At 45.2% G+C, this 22,510-nt stretch overlaps 1 long non-coding RNA gene across 1 annotated transcript in view; it reads left to right on the top strand.

Annotated features, from left to right (window-relative positions):
- LOC144119225 (uncharacterized) overlaps positions 1-22,277 on the top strand; it is a 29,761-nt gene extending 7,484 nt beyond the window's left edge. The window contains exon 3 of the long non-coding RNA XR_013312304.1: positions 22,118-22,277. This is a non-coding gene — a long non-coding RNA (uncharacterized LOC144119225). The remainder of the gene's footprint in view (positions 1-22,117) is intronic.
- The last annotated feature ends 233 nt before the right edge of the window (positions 22,278-22,510 follow it).

Genomic DNA, 22,510 nt, shown 5'->3' with positions numbered 1-22,510 from the left:
AATATTGCTCATGATGCGGCTGAGAGTGCGCATCGTTTCGGTGGGCGTTATGAAGGAGATCAATGCAGGCCTGTGATTGTCAAATGCCGTACCTTCAAGTCCAAACAAATGGTGTGAACACAACGTTCAAAACTATAAAGCAGCGATGTGTCTGTGTCAGAGGAATTTTCGCTTTCTACTCGCCAGGCTCGAAAAAAAAATTGGTTGACCTTGCCAAGTCTTTACCAGGGAGGCCTGAGCTGCAGCTTCGGTATGATAAACTTGCTGTGAATGACACCACGTATGTCTACGATAAATGCACTGGTAGCATCCAAGTGATAAAGAGCAAAGATAACGCTCGCACTGGAGACGTGCACGGCGACCCGAATAACCATACAAAATGTGGACCGTCTTCTCACGCTAGTGCGCGTACTAAGCAACTGAAATCATCGTCTTCTATTGAAACGCAGGGCACAGGAACTTAGCAGTTAGTGAAGGGATGTGGCGTTCGTCTGGCATCTCAGGCGGTTTCAGTTATATTTTCAAATACAACAAGCATGACATCCATTAAGGCTGCGAACTAGGCGAGTTGGTACTGATTCAAATATGAACAAGCATAACAAATAAACGCGATCAACTTGGCTCAGATGTTTAGGCCATAGACGCCGATATGATCATTTTAACCGAAAGTTGGCTGAATGCAAGGATCCACAGTAGTGAAATTTTCGACGTTGAAAAGAAGTTCGGTATCTACCGTCGTGATAGAGAAAGCCGGCATGGTTGTGGAGCGCTAATTGCTGTATCAAGATCAATACCCTCTTTTTCCATAGACGTTGGTTCTTGCTTGGAAACTGTATGTGTTAGTATCACTCTGAGAAATAGCAGAAATACTAGGCGTTTGTTACCGCTCTCCAGACACCGGAGAAACATTCATCGATGAACTGCCTGATGGTATCAGTATCATGGTGTCTCGCTATCTTGCTGGACCTATATTCTTGTTAGGGGACTTTAACATTGCTAATAATTCATGGGAAGGTCCGTATCCAATCATTTTTTCATTCTCGGACCAAAGTCAGAGTTTTCTTGCCCTGTGCTCATGTTTTGAATTCACTTAGCTTGTTAAACAGCCAACCAGGTGTACATCACAGTCCGCTAATATGCTAGATGTAATACTGACGACTCACCCAGTTTTCTTTTCTTTTATCACCCATCTTCTCGGCATTAGTGACCATGATTTGCTTCACTTCGATCTAAAAATTTCTTTTTCATGCTCACCGGCAAAAGCGAAGCTCATTCGGGACAACAGTAGAGCTAACTTTTACACTAATAATGAGAACTATTGTCGAAACTCGGACACGTACGTCAAAGGTTTCGAACTGCGTTTTTTTGTACAGCAAAACTGGGATTTGTTCGCCGCGCAGGTTACTGAGCTCTGCTACACATTCATTTCATTAAGATGCATTAGGAGCAGCGCAAGAGACCCGTGGTTTAGTAGAACACTCACCCGCATTCCTAACAAAAAAAAGTGGCTGTTTCGTATGGCTAAACCTCGAAACACGCATGATCTATGGGATGCGTACTTCTTAGTTTCAAAAGAGCACGCTGATGCAGTCCTGGATGCCAAGGATCATGTCTTTAACAGGACGTTGCCAAACATGCATTAAACAATCCAAAAACTTCTGGTATACTGTAAACCTGAAAGATAGCAAGCAAATTGACTTCACGATTATTCTGGAGAGCCAATTCCGCCTGAAAAGTCCCCTTGTGTTCTGAGCACTGCATTCTCGAATGCTTTTTTGTCCGTGTCTGCAGAATATGTTCCGGATGAACTTCGAGATTCCAAATGTGTTCCGATGTTCTCAGTAATCATTGATCCTGGTGGAATCGCAAGAGTAACTAATTCCTTGAAAATCTCATCATCTTCAGGGCCTGAAAATGTAAATTAAAAATTTCTGAAGCTAACAAACGTGTAGTCATCGGTTTTTCTGGCAAAAAGTTTTCAGCAGTCTTTTGAATGCGGTCAACTACCCTTGCAATGGAAGACCGGAAGGTGGTTCCATTGTACAAATCAGGCAACAGGCCCTCACCTCTAAATGTCAGACCCATATCATTTACAGCCATTCCTTGCAAAATCTTTGAGCACGTGCTGTATGCGCATATCTTCAACTTCTTGGAAGAGAACTCATTTTCAACACATGCCAATGTGGCTTCAGAAGTTCATTTTCCTGCGAAATGTAGTTGCTTTTCTTTACACATCGTTTGCATGCTGTTCTTGACACACACTCCGATATCGATATCATTTTCCCTGACTTCTTCAAAGCTTTTGATAAGGTTAACTTTAAGCTACTAATGTTTAGGCTGTCTCTTTTGAACTTAAACCATAAATTTCTTTTTTGAATTGAGTGCTTTCTTACACTTGACGGCTACGGTTCAAACCTAACTAAAGTAACATCTGGTGTCCCTCAGGGTTCTGTTTTAGGCCCGTTGCTTTTCCTCATGTTTGCTAATGACCTTCCTAATGATGTGACATCTTCTATGCTTCTTTACGCAGACGACTGCATTGTTTATTGGGAAAGAAGCTGATGCAGAAATTTTACAGACATTGACAACATTGCAAATTGGTGTAAAATGTGGAAAATGGAGGTTAACAGTAATAAATGCAAGTTATTGCGTGTATCCCGTCGCTCATCGCTCAGCTCATCCTCCAAAGTATCACTCATTAACACCGAACTGGAAGCCATATCATCGTATCGGTACTTAAGTCTGCTCATAACCTGAACATTATCGTAGCAACCGCACACTGATTCAATAATTTGCAACGCTTAACCGCTTGCTCGGGTATCTACGTCCAAATTTCAGCAAGGCCTCAGTTTGATTACAAATACTCCTTTATAAGACGTTTCTACAATCCAAACAAAAATACGCCGCTTCCATATGGGACCCTAACCAAGCTAACTTAAGTCAGTCCCTTGCACTTGTACAGAACAATGCGGCTCGTTTCATTTTATCTATCGTCGCAGATCAAGCGTAACAAGCGTGAAGAACAGTCTTTGATACCCTGTTTGTCTCTGCGTTGCAACTTTATTTCGTTTATGCCTCTTTCTGAAAGTATACCATCATTCAACTTTCAGAAAGGAGCTCATTCTAGAACCCGCTTGTAGCTCGTCACGAGTTTACCAGAAACGCAAGGTTGGATATATTCGTTGTAACACATACACATTCTCTTACTCATCTTTACCACGTACATGCGGCGACTGGAACCACCTCCCGGCTGATATCGCATACGTCAATGATTATGCCTTTTTCTGAAAAGATTTATAGGCTTTTGTTTGTTGATATCATGGTCGAAGTGTTGTAACAATTTTTCATTTATATTGATCAAACGAAATCATGACGTTTTGAACTTGTTTGCAATCCTATTACGTCACAAAAATGGCATGCTTAACTAGTTCGCTTTGTATTTTTTCCTCTTTTTCCATGGCTGTGTTTCCTTTTGTTTTCGTACTCGTGAAAGAACCAATTTGAGCTGTCGTTTGTTATCTACATTTTTTTTTTCATTATTAGGTGTTAGCTGCTAGCATTATGTCGGGCTTTTAATGGTTTGTTACTGTTTACTCTAAAGTTTTTGCAGTCTGGTTATTAATACTGTTTTTTTCCTAGTCTTGAAGGGAGGATGGGCGCAAGCGAAGCGTGCGGACGTGTGTCGCATGGGCTCCGCGAATTTACGCAACTCCAACTCGACTAATCATCGGGCCACCCAAATTTTTGGGAGAATCGAGAAAAACAAGTCACCAGGACCACGAGGACAACAAATTCATCCCGGTAGGCCCAAAGTTTGGACTTTTATCGAGGATAGAAGCGGAGACCACGTGGCAGGGAATTAGGCCTAACGGTTAGGCCTAACCACTCCGGAGCTCACAGGGGCGCCCCGCCGGACCGGAAGCTCTCGGATCGGTGATATTGGCGACTCGGGCACACAATAACCCTACTGCAAGCAATATGGAACCTGGATTTATTCAGGAACAAGACAATTACCAGGAAATAGAGATCGCCCCGACGACCACGTGCAACGGCGCGGGACCGGACGGCGGACCCATGGAAGCTAAATAAGCAGAGGCCATGCAACAAGGCAACGCGATGAGCGTTAGCAGGCGGGCTGTGGAAACAGAACAAGGATGGCCAATATACCAATCCAGGAAACAAAGAGGGCAAAGCAGATGGGAAAAGGCAGCGCCCAACCCCTGCTGGGAATCACCAACAACAGCAAAATGGCGCCAGCCAACGGGGCAGCAGACGGTGTGACGCAACCGGAGAGCGGAAAGGAAGGCATACAAAAGGGGGAGACGAGGAGGCAGACAAGGCTGCCCCCGCTACCCAGGGACGATATGAAGATCATCATCAGGCCATGAGGCGGACTTAAAGTGCAAGGAATGAATCCCTATCAAGCTACAAAAGCCATCGTAGAAGCGAGCAATAGAAGTATCAAGGCAGAAGACTTCATGGTCAGACTCAGGCCAGGGTCGAATATCATCATAGCAAGTACTTCAGACGACAACACAGCGAAAAAAATAAGAAACATCGAGAGCATTCCGTATGAAGGCACAACGTATCAAGTACAAGCCTACATCGCCCTACCCAGCGATATCGCACGGGCAGTCATACACGGATTACCGTCAGGCATGACGGAAGAACTCCAATCGCAGCTCAGATTGAGAACGCAGGACAACAGGATTGTAGCGGCACGAATGCTAGGTAATTCGAAGACGGCATTACTCTCGTTTGAGAAACCCAACATTCATAAATGGGTCCTTTTTTGTTCGGGAGAGTACCAAACCTACCCCTACAGGCCCACCAGGCAGTGCTGCTTCGTATGCGGCATGCAAGGACATCGCTCGGATGTATGCCCGACACCGAGCGCAAAAATCTGCAGGCGCTGCGGAGCAAGCAATCCGAAGGAAGAACATCAATGTCAAGTCAAGTGCATGGTCTGTGGAGGCGAGCACCTGACCGGCGCAAGGGAATGCAAAGACTCAAGTCAGCGGCAGAGCTGAGAGGGCGCCCGCCACAAGGGGCGCTGCGCCAGAGAAGGAGTCGTAGCCGCAGCAAGAGACGCCGGCCGAGATGGTTCAGCTCGGAGCGGGACAGGAGTGGCAGTCATCCTCGCAACCGGGACGAGGGAGCCTTCCGTCAGCGCAGCCAGAGCCGGAGCCGGGGTCGCAGCGGCAGCAGCGGAGGACCCAGGGACGAGTCCTTTCCGCCCCTAGGCCAAAAACACGGGACACCACCCAAACCACAACAGCAGAAGCAGACCAAGAGCGGCGTTGAGGTGAGCTGGGGAGCAGGCCCTCCCAAATCACTTTTTCAGCAAAATGGGCAAAACAATAATGATGACAAAGAGGAAATCAAAAAGAATTAGAAAGAGCTAGAGCTCCTTAGAGAGGAAAAGAAGCAGCTCAAAGAAAGACTGAGGGAATACATCAGTGAGCAGCGGGCTCTTAGAACAGGCACCCCGGTGCACGTGCCAACGCCACCACGGAGTCCAACTCCCCCACCAGTCGTAATGCAAAGTAATGCAGAGAACGGCATGGAAAGCCTTCTACGCAGCATACAAAATCAAATATCACAAATGCAGTCGCGAATGCAGCAGCAACAGCAGGAAAACCAGTATTTCCGTAGTTATATCAAAAGCCAAACTGTTCAAAAAATTACAAGCGAAGCCCGGGATATTCTTTACAACGAAAGAAGATTTGGGAACGAAAACCAAACTAGCAACAATAAGACAACGACACGGCAGGCAACAGCAAACTAAATATATGGCAGTGGAACTGTCGGGGTTATCGGCGCAAGTAGGGACTACTGCTGCAATTCATATACACGCAGGGCTCACCGCCTGATTTATTTTCTTACAAGAAAATAATATAACTCCGGTTTTAAAAGGATACCAGTGCCAGGAAAATGGACGCACGGCAACTCTAATTAACAACCACCTAGTCACCATAGCGCATGATGGAATTGAGGACACAGCAATAGAGCACGTTACACCGGAGGTTATTCCCAAAAAGAAGCATAAAGCCAAAAGCACTTTCATAGTAAACCTATATAGCCCACCGAGACAGAAGAGATGCAATTTAAATTAGGTTTTCATGGAGGTGGGAAGACTAGCTAAATTTAACAGTCTGCTTATCGCGGGAGACTTCAACGCGAGAGACCCCAGCTGGGGCTACCAGAAAGGAGAGAATAAGGACAACTAATCTGTATAGCAGCGGAAAATGAAAACTGCACCCTACTAACAGATGAGAACCAACCAACGCGACTAGGGAACAGCGTTAGCCCAGACACGTGCCCAGACCTGACTTTTGTCAGAGGAGCGCGGCAAGTCGAGTGGGAGAACTTGCTGGAGAACCTGGGAAGTGACCACTATGTAATCAAGGTCACTCTTAAAGCAGATAATACTAAAAGAAAGATTGGAACCGCCCACATAACAGACTAGAACGCTTTCCGGGGCGATTGTGGGCAGATGCAAGGCACAATCACCTCAATAGAGGAATGGAGCAAGCAGCTGAAAAAGTTGCAGGAACAAAACATGCAAGAGATAGGCAGAACGGAAGTCACACCGGAAGTGGATCCGAGGCTGCTTAGGCTATGGGAAGCAAGGCGAAGGCTCACAAAGGAGATGGTAAAGACAAAAGCTTAACAGGAAGCTACGACTCAAGATCGCAGAGGTCACAAAGAAGGCAGAGGAGTATGCGGCACACCTGGCCATACAGGGGTGGGAGGAGTTTAGCAGGTCCCTGAACGGCACCCTTAGCACAGCCAGAAAGTGTAGGATACTCAAAGCCCTCATGGATCCAACAAAGACCAAAGCAGAAAGTGGGAAAGCAATCCAGAGGGTTGTCCACAACAGCAAAGAGTCAGATGAAGAGATCCTGGATGCGGTCAAGAAGTGCTATGGCACAGACAAGCCGCAAGGATACCAAGGAGAATATCAAGGGGAGGAGAACCCGTACATCGACAGGCCGATAACCAATGAAGAGGTTTATGCGGCCATCAGGGCGGTTACCAGAAACACAGGAGCAGCAGCCGATAAAATCAGAAACTCGCCAATTCGCAACCTCAGCGATGAAGCGGTGATGCAACTCACAGACTACCTCAATACACTGTAGACAGAAGGCACACTGCCACGGGATTGGAAGCATGCAGAAGTTGTGATGATTCCCAAGGCAGGCAAGAAGTTGGAGATGAACAATTTGCGCCCTATCTCGCTCACGTCGTGCCTAGGAAGGCTTTCTGAGAGAGTCATCACAAGGAGAATACAACAATACCTGGAAGATGAAGATCTGTACCCGCACAGTATGTTCGGCTTCAGAACAAATCTATCGATGCAGGACATCCTGTTACAGATCAAGGAGAAAGTCGCAGAAGCCGCCCTAAAAACATGGGAGGACATCATCATGGCACTGGACATCAAGGGCGCGTTCGATAACGTCAGCCATGACGCCATCATGGAAGGGCTAACCACCACCAACTGCGGAAGAAGAGTACACGACTACGTAAGGGCCTTCCTGTCAAACCGCACACCTACAGTTGGACTTGGGGACCTACGCAGCAAGGTCTTCGAAACACCAAAGGCACCCCGCAAGGCTCAGTGATCTCGCCGGTCCTCTTCAACATAGCCATGATTGGGCTAGGCAGACAGCTGAGCCAGATAGAGGGCATACAGCACGCTATGTACGCCGATGATATAACGATCTGATTAAGCCAGGGCTCCCCAGGGCAAAAACAAGATCTCCTGCAGCAGGCAGCCACATGCGTGGAGAACTACGTCAGAGAGAGAGGCCTGGCATGGCCCAACGAGAAGTCGGAAATTCTACGAGTGGGCAAGAGACCATCCAAAGAAATATAAACATAAAAATTGAAGGGGAGGTCCTCCCGGAACGCAACATGATCAGAGTGTTGGGAATGTGGATCCAAAGCAGCGGGAAGTGCAGCCACACCCTAAGCCTTCTCCGACAATCAATGTAACAGGTCAGCAGAATGATCACCAGAGTATCACAGAGAAGATTTGGCATGAAGGAGAGTGACACGATCAAGCTAGTCAAGAGCCTGGTGGTCAGCCGCATAACATACTCACTCCCCTACCACAAGATGACACAGCACGAAAATGAACAAGCAGACACTTTAATCAGGCAGGCTTTCAAGACGGCCCTAAATCTACCAAGAAATACGTCAAACGAGAAGCTCCTCAAGTTGGGAGTCTACAATACGTTTGACGAGCTAAAGGAAGCTCAAATAGGTGTCCAAATGTACAGGCTCCAGCAGTCAACCACCGGCCGAGCGCTGCTCCGAAGGCTGGGCTACTTAAGTGAAGAAGTGGAAGATAGGGTTGCGGGCATACCTGATAACATTCGCCAAACACTCAGGGTGTGCCCAATCCCTCGAAACATGGACCCTAATCTGCACGCAGGGAGAAGGTCTGCGAGAGCAGAGTATGTAGAAAAGCACTTAGCTGAAAAAACAAATGTAGTATACACAGATGCGGCTTTGTATTGATGGAACAGGAACACAAAGGAACACAGAGTAGTATCGGTGGTAGTGAACCATCAAGGGGACCTAGACACCAGTATATAACAGAGCGGCTGCAGAGTATCCGAGGGGGAAGAAGCTGCTGTTGCGCTAGCAGTAGCTGAAGGATACCGCAGAAATAAATCGCTCACAATAATCACTGACTCCAAAGAAGCATGCAGGCACTACACTAATGGTAGGATCAGCAAGGAAGCGCTAAGCATCATCCTCCAGGCGGGACCCCGAACAAAGAAATTCAGCACAAAATTTTCTGGGTGCCGGGGCACACCGGGGTGAGTGAGAATCAGAGGGCCGACGATCTAGCTCACGAGCTTACCAACTGAGCAGATACATCAAGTGACCCTGAGCCCACCACAACGGTGGAACCATCGTACGCGGAAATCCTAAATCACTACAGAGGACAGAGGATAGCGTATCCTCCGCCACACCAGCTATTAACGCAATATGAGGCAGTCGGTTGGCGTAGACTGCAAACAGGAAGCTTTCATAACTTACACATACTTCACAAAATGTTTCCGAACCAGTACGCGGAGACATGCAAGTGGTGTGGAGCCACCCCCACTTTATACCATATTACATGGAATGTAAAAACAGTTATTCATTCCATAAAGTAAAATATCCCAATGGAGAACAGTGGGAGAGCCTGCTCACTAGCAGCGTGCTGGCGGTCCAAAAAGGACTGGTCCAGCATGCTTATCAGGTAGCAAGACTCAGTGGGGCCCTGAAATAAGGGCACCACCCCTAGAAGACTCGGAACTTCAACATGAAGACACCCGGGTCCCGCTGAATCGACCACTTTTAGGCGCCAATAAAGTTTTTTTTTCTCTCTCTCTCTCCTAAAGTCTTCTACATACAGCTTGCTACACTTCAACCAAGATTCCTCACAAATGTCTCTGGAAATGTTCACCCCACACTCCTCTGCAATGCTTCGGCGATTGAGGGTATTGTAAATAATTAAATGAACAATAAATAAATAAACATAAGATACGAAACGAAAAAACATCCGGACATCGAAAGATCGTGCACAGTCGTGGTTCCCTCGCTATGTGCATGGTGTATCCCACAAGCTCAAGAAGATAAGGGCTAAGGTTAGAGTTCCCGCAATTTTTTTCTCCTCCGAACAAACTTTGCGCTCTGTGCAAACGCGTGAACAAAGATACTGAACGAATTGAATGCATGTAAAGAAACACTACAACCCATTCGTAAAATGCAAGAAAAACGTTGTGTACGAAATTCCGCTTTTCTGTAGCAGGTCCCATGTAGGCCAGACCACAGGATGTATTAATTAGAGGTTGCGCGAGCACGAAACTTCTCGAAATTTGACTAGCGGGTCCAACCTATTGATTCAATTGTAAATGCTCTCCTATGCTTGACGAAACCCGCGTCATTAGTGGATGTTTCAGCCAGCACGCCCTAGAAATTTGGGAAGCATTTATCATCAACAGGGAAGTTCACAGTTGTGCCAGTGCGCCGTCTATCATGCTGCTTCCGAAAGAAATTGCTTTTCTAGAGCATCACAGTCATTATACTCTCTAGCCGCCCTTCTAACATGCCTTTACCCTTTTTCTTGTTTCTCTTGTTTGTTTTCACCCGATCACTTTTTATGCCTCATCAACTGTTTGTGTTTCGTTTCATCCTTGACACTCCCTTGCCACAAGTTAAACTCTCTTTTATTCTCGTTTATGTTTTTTCTTGCTTGTTATTACCCGTTCATCTTTATGGTACTCCCGTTCACCCGTTTTCGCCAGTTAGTCACTTGTCAGGCTTCATTTCTCATGAGCTAAGGACGTGTCGTTTACTTCGCTCTCTTTGCATAGTAGCTTGATTCTGCTTGTGCAGCACCTGATTGCGTTTGGGTTTTTGCGGCGTTGCGGGATATAGTTCCGCTTGTCTTAAATAATCGCCATTTGCTAGTCAGAGCCTGCATTTTGTTCTTGCTTCTTCCTGTGTCGGCACTTTTCTACCATGAACAGAATTTTCCACACATCATTTTTAGTAGAATGGAGCTCTTGTTCTAGTTTTCAAAAACGAAAGGAAACTAAAAATATTTTCGCGATGTGCTTGTCATTTCTTGCCAAACTTCTGCTATTTGTTTCGTAACCACACCTCAGCAGTTTGTTTATTTTGTATACTTTTAAGGTCCTTCTGCATTTAAGAAAACAGTGGTGTTGTATTGCACAGCAGTGCAATAAATATGAAACAAGAACAACTATGAGGTGCTAAGGACAGTGTTCATGAAAAAGGCCCGTCAAGCATCGGTACTGTGGAGGCGGGAACGAGCTTCCATTCGGTGCTTGTTTATTAATGGAACAATCATTCTAATGATGCATTAAGGTGGTTCGTAAACTTTGTATTAGCTGTGGTGCACAGGTGTTTGTTTAGAAAGAAATGAAGATAATATATTGTATAAAACAGAGACGAGAGCACTTGCGGCGTAATGAGAGGTCAGACAGGTCGAGTGCCTTTGTCGTAGATGTGGATCAAATTGAATAGTTAGAATTTATAAATCTAGCAGCGTGGTTGTGGTTAGCTTCAAGGTTAAAGGTGTGATTAGTGAGAGCAAGGTGCCGTGTAAGACAAGCATTATAATATTGAGGAGTGAGCGTATATTATTTCAGTAAGATTGCGCGCAATTGGTGCTGGTGAAAAGGTACGTCTCAAATCACCTTATGTTAAGATAGCAATATTAAGGCATGTTCAAGTTGATTTCGAAGGAAGATTAACAGAGATGCAAAGGCCGACTTATTGCAAGAACTAACAGGCGACAAAGAGTGCCATAACAGAATGTGAAATTACGCCAGAAATGTGTGCAGCCAGTGGCGACATGGCTACTTTTGTGCACAGTAGCGCGACCCTGCACTGGCTGTTTGTCACACAATTCATAAAGGTTCCAGATAGTATTGCGACGGCAGTGGAGCTACTGTTATGGCTCACTCGTCTGCAACTGCAAACATGCTAATGGGGAACAGTTCATGCACCAAGAGTGGTCAAAACATGGAAGAAATCTAGCGCACACAGTAACCATCATTATGAAACACTGGATCGTATTAGACATCTGCTGGACGTTTACTCGTTAACAGTTATAAAACTACGGGAGGGGGAATCAATACATAAGCAGTAAAATGAAGTAGAAGGTAAAAAACAGTGCAGAAAATACTCTGCGGAAAAATGTGAAATTATGAATCAAAACATTAAATATCATAGGAATGAGGCAAAAGTTTCGTTCACCATAGTGGGCTCGACTTCTTGGAGCGACTTATTCTGAGCATTTATCTCTTCGCTAAAAATTACATTTTTAGCAAATCCGATCCCCATTTTATTTCCTCTACTTTGAAAGTGCGGTCCCTTCTCGCAGGAACGTAGTCTTGTGCAAACAAATATTTGTTACGATCAATACTGGTTTTGAAGTGAAAAATATTATGCAGGAATTGAAGTCAGTTAGTATACACGTTTCTAAGTGTGTCCTAATCTTACGAATTCTCTGCTAAGGATTAGGGCCAGGAAACGTAGGCACTAAAGAATCCAAAAGCAGGCCGACATTAAGGCTCTAAAAAATCATAAAATAGGCGCTATAAAGCAAAACTTAGCGTCCTGAATAATACTTTTTATTAATTACTAGCAAATTAGAAAAATAGGCATCTTAGTTAGTTCATAATTTTTGCCAAGAAACTGAAATTTTATTAACATAAAAAAATAGATGAGTTTGACGTTCTCACGTACTTAGTACAAACACAACGGACACAGTCGGTTAGCAGAGCATAGAGTATTCGCAGTACATGGAGCTCGTTACAATAAAGGGAATCCTCAAACTGTCAAACATCAAGATCGTTTTGTTTCTTTAGAGCATTGTAATGTTGTTTAGAAAGCTGTTTCCTTTGTCAGATGACATAATTGGCGCGAAATTAAAACATGAGACTTCATGGTAGCTCAGGCCTTAAGATAGTATGGTCCTATTATCTCCGCTAGATCTCCAATTTGAAAAATTTCTTCAAGACCTCCAAATTTTTCCATTAGTTGTTCTTAGTAGAAGCAGTAGCACTGTTTCCTTCCCGTCCCCGAAGCGCTGCTTGAACATATTCGTCGGTCTTCAATGATTCATCTTTTCAAAGACCGGCCTTTTGCAACTTTCTTTTCCTGTGTGCAAATTTGCTCAAATTTGCACTATTGTTCGTCAGGTCTTTTAACATGATCGCTTGTTTGAACATGGCTTTTGCATTGATCACACACGCAGGGTCATCTTTGATTTCCTCAAAGAAAGGTTCGACCATTCAAAGAGACATGCTCATTAGACTTCTGCATTTACGAATGTTCCCCATCCAGTCAGAACAGACAGTGACGGTAAAGGCTTATCAGGCTGTGTGGCGCCGAAGGCAGGAATTGTTGATGAGAATTTCGGAATCACCTCTTTGTGCTCGACACTAGCGTATCCACTAGGGGAAAAGAGAGCGGGACATATTTGGCAATGCGCTGCATTGCATGAACAATAAAGGAAAGGTGAAGCACCTTGTTATACAAAATTATAAATCTATTTCCTTTTTTGCTCGTATAGAAGGGCGAACGAGCAAAAGTGCCTTCTCTATTTGCTTGCCGCAGAAAGCACCATACATGAAGTGGAAAAACGAGCTGTGGCCAAATACCTCATCCTTCCTAGAGCGTCTGCGTTGTGCAAGATTGCTCGCCCAGCTTCCTTTGGGTTGAATGTTTTGGTGATGAAATTAGCAACATGCCGTCCACTAGTATGGGTGATTTCTCAACGGTCGCCCAAATATAGCTGTGCCGAATTTCATCTCCGATTTTGGTGAGAGTCTCCTCGTAGCAATTTTTCACATATCTCTTGCGCAGCGCTGACTCATGTGGAACATGTTGCTAGTTGTATTTGCCCTAGAAGTTCCGAAGATCAGTGTTTTAAGTTTCCTGAGCGGCATTTCTGTCGCTAAAAATGCCCGACACAATGCCATAGCAAATGGAGAATCTTTTGTCAACGAATCACCGTTTGAAGCTCCTGCCAGGAGGAGCTTTGATGTCCACTCCTTCTGCTTCAGGTCTAAAAAAGCTGCATGGTATCGCTTGTCCTTGATCTAGAAGTTTTTACCGCTTTGCGAAAAATAACCGTTCCATCAGAAGAAAAAACATCTCCAAACAGCGGAACCCACTGTCTGCAACGAACCGTACTCGTTGCCGTTTATTTCAGCATGTAAACGGAAAATGAAATGCAGAGGGCGGTGACGAAGCAAACGCTGTTAAGGGTGGCTCAAGTCAGTGCACCGCGTCGATGCTGCCGCCAAAGAACTGACCATTCTCCACCGATGAAGAAAGAATCATGGGCATGTACGCGAGCGTCCTCTTCATTGTTTTGCCAGTTCCACCCATTCTTTTCCGAGACCAGAGTGGTGGCGCCTGCGTTGTCGGGAGGTGGTGGTGGGGGTAAAACTTTATTGGATGTACTGGGACGGGTTTTAGAGGAGAGTGGAGGATTTCAGCGCTCCCTTGCCTCGGTGGGAGATATTTCGGGACAGCGTGCATTTGGCACCGAAGTTCGGCGTCCAATTTGGGGCGGCTGAGGCGAGCAGGAAGGTCACCTTCCCAGCTTCCTGGAAAGTAAGACAGCGCTTACGTGTACAGGATTGTGCCTGCAAGTGCATGTCTGTCAATGGCGCTGAGGGTAACCAGGGCAACGGCACAGCTAACTGAGAGTCGAGAGAGAGTGTGCGACTCGTGCGTACGTTGAGGCGATGGTCCCCGCTGGACTTTGCCTGATTGGGCGGTGGCAACACTTCGAGAAAAAACGTTTGGTGAGGTCTGAACCTTTGTGCGCGCATTTTCGTGCCCCTTTCAACATCATCGGACCGACGTCCCAAAGCATAAAAACAGAAAAAGGACCGAAAGGCCGAATTTCGAAGCATATATGACAGCACATCTGGTCAAAAATGAAGTATTAGCGGAAAAACAACAGAAAGGCAAGAAAATGCAAAAAATTGCCTATTGAGGCATTTCACAGCACTAATGCTGTACTGAAAATTATGGGATCAGATTTTCTTTCGAAAATATTTAGGTACACTTCTTTAGAGATTAATATTCGTGCTTTATTTTCTGCACCAGTCCGGAATCCTATTAACGCCGCACTGTAAAGCATTATATTCCGCAGCATTCGTAACTGTTCTAAATAAAACAGTCATTAGCCAATTATCTCAAAGAAGAATAGATCCCATAAAAAATTTCATTTATGGACCTTAGAGACAGCTGCCGCCCCAGAACTGGCCCTTGGGTAATATCTGGGGTAACAGAAGCATCAACAGAAATTTGACCGCCAATCACCACGGTATGTTTTCACAAATAAAGGTATGAACAAGCTATATGATGAACCAGTTCAGTTAGCTGTTTGACACAGGAAAATCTAGTACGAAAAATATGCTGTGTAATATTGATTAAGGAAAACTTTTTAAGATAATGTACTATAATTTTAGAAAATGCATGCTCTAAAATCTTGCAAACTGCCCCTGAGAGGGACACTGAGTGATAATTTGAACCTAGATTATCTCGCCTCGATTGTGTGATTGGGCACAACGTACATCATTTTCCATTCAAGCGGCAAAGCACTGTCCTTGAGTGGTTTTGAAAAGTAGGATTTAGAGAATTTGCTTTTGAGCCTGCACATAATGTAGATTGAGGCATACAATTGTAAAAGAAAAGAAACAAGCCTATCCCGCACCACTAATGTATTGGGGGTAGTGCGCCTGCACATTACGAAAGCAACGCATTTGATAATAGGGTGAGCTCCAGGTGCCTTTGAATATTTCAATCCTTTTAGCAAAAAAAAATAACTCTGCGCTGGTCAACTATAATATCATCAATAGGATGAACCCCCAACACATCAAAGTTTCCACTGTCATGGCAACCAACCTGAGTGAAAAAGAGGTAAAGGCAATCAAACAAATCACTTTTGTCGATTTTGTTACAAACTTCAAGACCATCACGTACAAGAGGTGGGATAGACAGATCATCCTTCCCATTTCATTTGAGTAACATAACAAAGATGGACGCGTACCCCCTCCCCCGAATGGACGACACACTAGACCGGCTTTGCAACACCAAGTATTCCTCATCGAGGGACCTCAAGAGCGGCTACTGGCTAATTGAGGTCGATGAAAGAGATCGCGAGAAGACCACATTCATCACTCCGGATGGGCTTTTAGAGTCCAAGGTGACGCAATTTGGGCTCTGTTCCGCTCCAGCGACGCTTCAGCCAGTAATGGATATAGTGCTGGCAGGCCTGAAGTGTCAAATTTGTCTAGTATATTAAGATGACGTCGTTATCTTCGCCGCGACCTTTGAAGAGCAGATGAAAAGGCTTCGGACAGAACTAGACGCACTCAAGTCGTCCGTCCTAGCCTCTAAAGCAGATAAGTGCCACTTTGCCGACGAAGAGCTGCTGTTTCTAGGCCGCATCGTTAGCAAGGAAGGAGTACGCCCAGACCCGCAGAAAAGAGCTGCTGTTGAACAGTTTCCACCGCCGGCCGATAAGACAGCTGTGCGCAGATTCCGGGGACTCTGCTCGTATTACCGACGATTTGCCAAAAACATTTCGCGCAACGCCGAGCCTTTGACCCAACTCACAAAGGAAGACATGTCATTTAAATGGGAAGCGCCGCAAGCAGAAGCCTTCAAGGAACTTCAGCGTCGTTTACAGCCTCCACTGATGATGAATGAAAACGCGGAGACAGAAATTCATACCGGCGCAAGTAGCGTGGACATAGGCGCCGTCCTCGTTCAGAGAACTGACGTACTTGAGAAAGTAATCTCATACGCTAGCCGCTCCCGGTCCAGGGCCGAGGATAACCACTCGACTACGGAGAAGGAGTTCCTTCCCAGCATCTAGTCTACGTCAAAATTCCGCCGCTACCTCTACGGACGACCGTTCAAGGTGGTCAGCGATCACTACGCACTGTGCTGGCTTGCCAATTCGAAGGATCCCTCTGGCCGACTCGCTCGATGGAGCCAGGAGTTGGACGTCACCGTCGTGTACAAGTCCGGACGCAAGCACTCCGACGCCGACCTTGCAGTATTTCGGCAAGATAGAAAGCTGTTCATTGCGCTAATATTTTGATAAGATTATGACCAAATGCACTTTATTGTGCGTTAGTATTTTTGTGTCAATAGAATTAAGGCCGCATCAAAATTGAACAGTTATATTGAAATTAGTTTCTCAACGCCAAGCGACTGTAAAGATACAGGACTCATAGGCTGTAAATTATCGTTTGATAAAAATGAAACAGGCGCGGAAATAGACTGCTGAGAAAGGATGTAACGGTGTTCAAGACGTCGCAGCACGCCTGTGAGGGTGCAGGCGCGCCACACTGAATTAGCGTGGACCAGTTCTTTTTTAATTCCAGTTACAGCAAACGGACTGGCACAAACCCCGTTCTTTTGTTACTTTTCGGAAAGGTGATACAATGCTACTTTTGTATGCACATTCACGACCCGTCAAGTTTTAGTTTTATTACCGCGCAGCTTTCTATCTATAATTTATGGTGGAGTGGGGCCTTCGTAGTTGTTGCAACCGATCACGTGACCACACCACGCACTTCCTTCTCGATACCTACGCCGCCTGTACCTGGAGTGTGCTGCTAGAAGTGATCAAGACACACAATCTTTTTTGCATAAAAAATAGTAAATTCGAATACAATACCCAATGATGCGAAATTTGAGTGCACATCAGCCGGTATCTCAAGCTCTCTAGCCCAATTTTTTTGCTGTGCTGGGTCGTGCGCACGTCTGGCGGCGACATCAGTTAGATAGTAGTATTAGTAGATGAAGATCACGATGTAAAATTCTCAGCGCGATAGTGTGTAACCATTTAACACGAGGCTTTAAAGGCTGCGGCGATAGCCTAGCGCTCTCGTGCAGCGGCGAGCGAAGCTGATGTGTTCGCGACACCACGGATTCAAATCCCAGTAGTGGTACAGTTGATTTTTATGTATTCATGGTGCGGCTCGGTTAAACCGAAAGCAGACACGTAGCTGAAACTAAGATTGTGCGATGAACAGTTGCGCTCTAAAACTTTATTAAAGCGAAAGATGCTTGAAGAGGCTCCAGAATGGGCCCCCTAGTACGGTTTCTATTCGTCTACCAACTGACTACTGGACTAGGAGTCTTTAGTGCTAGCTGGTGCACAGGGAAGCCGCCTAGCAAAAAGACCTCACATTGCTCGTTAGGGAAGATGGGTATGGGGTTCAGGTAGGGATTGAACTGGTACCCACAGACTATGTGGTATAGATTAGCAACCTCTCCACAGTGTGGGCACTGCGGGGTGTGCAGAGTCGGGTGCCACTGCTGTAGTGTATATGGTGAGGGGGAAGGCGTCGCAGTGCGGGTTCCTCTTCTTTGCTCAGTGCTTTGTGTGGAGTGGGCTACGCTTGCCTAAGTTTTTTAAATCTGCAAAATTGTCGGCGTATGGCACTGAGGCAACCAATTCCAGACACTCTGCGCTGTCGTGGGGACGCCTGGTAAAGAAGAGCTCAAGCATGCCTTTGAGCTGATTTCGCCAGCATTCTTGTTTTCCACAGAACGCTCTCTGTTTCTTTAACCTTTTTCTTAACCGATACTTGCTGATTTGCCCTTACTGCTGCCCAGATATTTACTTGTAAATTTTATAGTTCGCTTTCTACATTTCGTATCAACATTCCTTATATAAAGGTGCCTGAAAACTTTCGTAGCCCACTGCTTATCCCCCTTTTTCTCAATCGCTCCTCAAATGCTATATTACTGCTAGCTTCCCTGCTCTCGAACAACGCCCATCCCATATCACCCTGTACTCCCTGATTGGGCGTATTGCCATGTGCTCCCAAAGCTAGCCTCCCTACGACACGCTGTTTAATTTTTAACCTTGCTTGAACATCTGTTCTTCTCATGCACAGGACCGCATTACCGAAAGTCAGGCTAGGAATCATCACCCCTTTCCATATCCCTCTTACCACTTGTAATTCCACAGTGCTCTATTTTTCATCACAGCTGCACTACTACTAGCTTTATTCATTACATATTTTTCATGCTCTGTCAGATACTCAGCCCCGTTATTTATCCACACCGCAAGATACTTGTACCCATCCACTACTTCTAGTGCGAACTGTCTTCAATGCTCGCCGACATCATCATTAAATATCATGACTGCAGATGTTTCCTTACTAAACTTGAAACCTACTCTATGTCCCTCTGTACCACATATGTCTAACAACTTCTGTAAGTCTTCCTTGTTGTCAGTCATTAGCACTATATCATCGGCGTATATTAGTCCCGGTAATGACTATTTAATCCATTCTCCTTGCTTAAAACAAGAAAGGTTGAAGCCTAGTCCGCTCCTCTCTAGCTTGGTCTTCAACCCTTGCAGGTACAAAATGAACAACAAAGGAGACAGAGGACACCCTTGCCTAAGCCCCCGCTGTATCTCTGATACATTCTTTCCCATTTTATAAGCACTCTGGTGCCTTTATATATATATATATCTTTTAAAAGATTAATTACTCCAACTTCCATATCCAATGTGCCAAGTATGTGCCACAGATATTCTTGAATAACGCCGTAGGCTCCCTTAATAACCAGAAATGCTAGCCATAGGGGCCTGTGCTCCTTTTTATGCTGCAGCCGAGTGGCGCCATCTGGTTTTAAAAGCGGAAACCACAATTGTCAACAAAACAACGTACCTCTTTTTGCCTAGAGGCATAGTGAGGAACACCCTCAATAAAAAGTACAGCAAGTTTATCGGTCATACGCTTCGTTATGGGCCAGGTGAGTAAACCAAAAGACCGAAGCCCAATTTATGGCAAGTGAATGTACTAAAAAACGCAGTAACGACGACGAGTGCACTCCAAAGCGCGCTTCACTTGGCGCACTTCGAGTTCACATTGAAGCGCGCCGCCATGTAGGAGACGACCGTTCAGCGTCCTGAAGAGCCACGCACGCTAAATTCAAAAATTTCGTGCGTAATACGAGCATACCTTAAGGCTCGATTTCAAATAGCATTTCGCGTATCCCCGCTAAGAACGCTGTTTTTTAGCGTATGTTATCGCTTTGTGTATCTGCGCACTCTATACTAAAGCTCCCCATTAGTAAGTTATAAGCAAAGAATGGGTAGCAGGCGCACATTGCGTGTATACTTGGACATTACCGTGAAACATGTCGATCAAATATGATATTCGGCTGATGTAGTCGTTTACGCAGCGCCACTGGCGACAAGATCTGGCTGTGAAAGCTGCCGAAACAGAAGCACAGCAGTGACGTCTGCAAAAATCCACCTGTGAAATCCTCATTTATACTTCTCGTTGCTTTAAAAAAAACAAAAATAGCTAACCGTCTTCACTCACCCACGGAGAGCATACATACGAGCTTTTTCTAATAACGCACTGTCGAGGCTCTCAATCGTGCGGTATTTTTTTATTGTCTTCATTGAGATGAGACACCACTCGTATACGCAGTTGATTTGCATTAAATCGGATAATTGCGGATATTTGTCCACCAGTATGCTGCTCGAATTCTCTGAAGTGTCAATAGCCTATTCTTCGTCGGCGTACCTGAACTCACTAAAATTAGCTTAGTCGAATCGTCTCTGTGTGCGTTTACTAATTATTACCAACAGCTAAAACTGAAAGAAAGGCTTCCGTAAATCCCTACAACCACAAGAAATAGCGAGATGCAGAGAACGGAGTACTCTTTTTGCTTGAGAGAGAACATTAGAATTTATAACACTGACTCTTTCTTTTGCTTATCACACTATTTTGCTCCTTCAGCGCGTAATTCCTATCCTGTGGTGTATATATAGACTAAAGGTTTGATTCACGCCGTTTTCCAACCACGGTATTTTCGAAGGCCGTAGTTACTTGAAGTATCGTTTTGGCAGGCAGCTAAATTAAGCCATAAGCACGAATACTCGTTTATACCTTATAATAGCGAAATGCAGCCAAAGAGAAGCAAGATTTTTGAGTTTGATGTAATTGCCACATAGCCGCTAGGTATTTCTCCTGTACTTTTTGTCGCGAGGTGTACATTTAAGGGGGCCAAGTGGTAACACTCGTAAAAATATATTTGAGAATTTTACAATTCGTCGTTATACGTTAAATCATTACAATTAGCTTAGACGGAATGTTTCTGCTTGAGTTTACTTATTATTAACAAAAGACGGAGCTCATTGAAAGGTTTCCGTGAATTCCTACATCCCAGCATCGCACATAAAAGGAAATAGAGCACTAAAATTGCTGACGAGATAGCATGTCTATATTGTTTTTTTTTTTGTTCCGGAACTCGTTCGAATCTGTTAGAACCGGAACAGAATTCAGTTGTAGACCCGAACGCGAGCTGAGTCGAATAAATCAGTGGGGGGGGGGGGGTGGTGCTTAATTCTCATTATTTGATGACAATGCGATAGCATAACGTCTTTTCCTGACTTGGACAGCTAAGGCTTGTTGTTGATTGCAATAATCAGTGAAATCTGATTCGGATTTTCTAATTAGCCCTCCACCTTCCCCGGCAGGAATACAGGGTTGTTTCCGAAGCAACAGCCCTTAGGCTGCACATTCTTCCACACGCGTCAGAAACTCCTCTGTCTGCGCTAGCAACCCTCTGTAGCCACCTTCTGCCTATGTTTCCTCTCTGCTACATATGTGAGAGAGGATTTCCCTCTTTCTACTTTGCCACCTGCCTACTGAGGCAGGTAGTACAAAGGCTGCAGCTGAAAGGTGATGAACTCAGCAATACAACGCTCCACGCCGCTTTTTCTTCGCGGGCGGAACTGTAACGTTAATGGACTAATAGTTAACATTACACAGCCTTGTTCGAGAACTTCGTTGCTCGCCCGTTCTGATCCTTGGTTTTTGTCTCTGAAGAGCGATTATTGGTGCAATACCTTTACTAATGCATGGGTGCATGTTCTTCCCAGATTCACTGTCTTTGTAGGGTGTAGCCGCTCCTGTAAAAGACGAATTACGAGACGAGCGTGTACTCCAAGAAATGCAATTCCCGGAAGTATATTTCTGAGAATGTACAGTGGGATTCTACTCTGTCAGGCTATGGTTCCTCCACGAGCCTTGCGGCGGCTTAGTAGTTATGCTGCTCTGCGGCTGACCCGAACGACGCGGGTTCCAATGCAGCGGTGGCGGTCGCGTTTCTATGGAGGGGAAATCATAAAAAGGCCGTGTATTATGGTATGTAGGTGCACGGTAAAGAACCCCACATGGTCGAAATTATCCGAAGCCCACCAGTATGGCGTTCCTCATAGCCTGATTTGCTTTTGGACGTTAAAAACCATAAAATCATATAACAAGTTTTTCGTACGCCTTAACTGCACAACCATAGTATTAATAGCACCCAGCGCGGAAGCGACGACAGTGCCGTATTCGGCAGCGTGATTTGTCCACGAAAATATATTATGCGTGTTACTTGATAGCGTGTGTGTAAAATGCTTATGCTGCGTATAAAGTTTGTGTAAAATGCTCTTGCTTCTCTTTTCCACTTGGAGTTTTCTTCAAAGTAGACATTCGCCAATTATCGCCCTCTTTTCATCTTTCAGGAGGTGGTGCCACTGCACGAACTTACCGCACCTTCTCATCGAGGCGACCCGCATCATTACGACGACGCAAAGGGTAGTGACCCGCAATATGAGGGGTATTCAATTCAAGAACCTCAGATTTCATGGCACAAAAAAGTTTTATTGTCACGCCTTTCTCGTGATTGGTACTTGTATCAAAGAAATTGAGAACTTTATTGTATTTTTCAAAACATTTGCTGCTGCTCGAAACTGCATTTGTGCACATAGTTATATTTGATTTCACCTAAATATAACAGAGTCCTGTGGTACATATGTTTCATTGCCCAGCTTAATGCGTTGTGATCAGCAGCCGCCGCGGTGGCAAAGTGATTGTGGTGCTCGGCTGCTGACGCGAAACACGCGGGTTAGACCTCG

This window comes from Amblyomma americanum, chromosome 2 (genome assembly GCF_052857255.1).
Source record: "Amblyomma americanum isolate KBUSLIRL-KWMA chromosome 2, ASM5285725v1, whole genome shotgun sequence".
In the NCBI taxonomy this organism is placed as follows: domain Eukaryota; kingdom Metazoa; phylum Arthropoda; class Arachnida; order Ixodida; family Ixodidae; genus Amblyomma; species Amblyomma americanum.
This window is presented reverse-complemented; position numbering and strand designations above follow the sequence as displayed.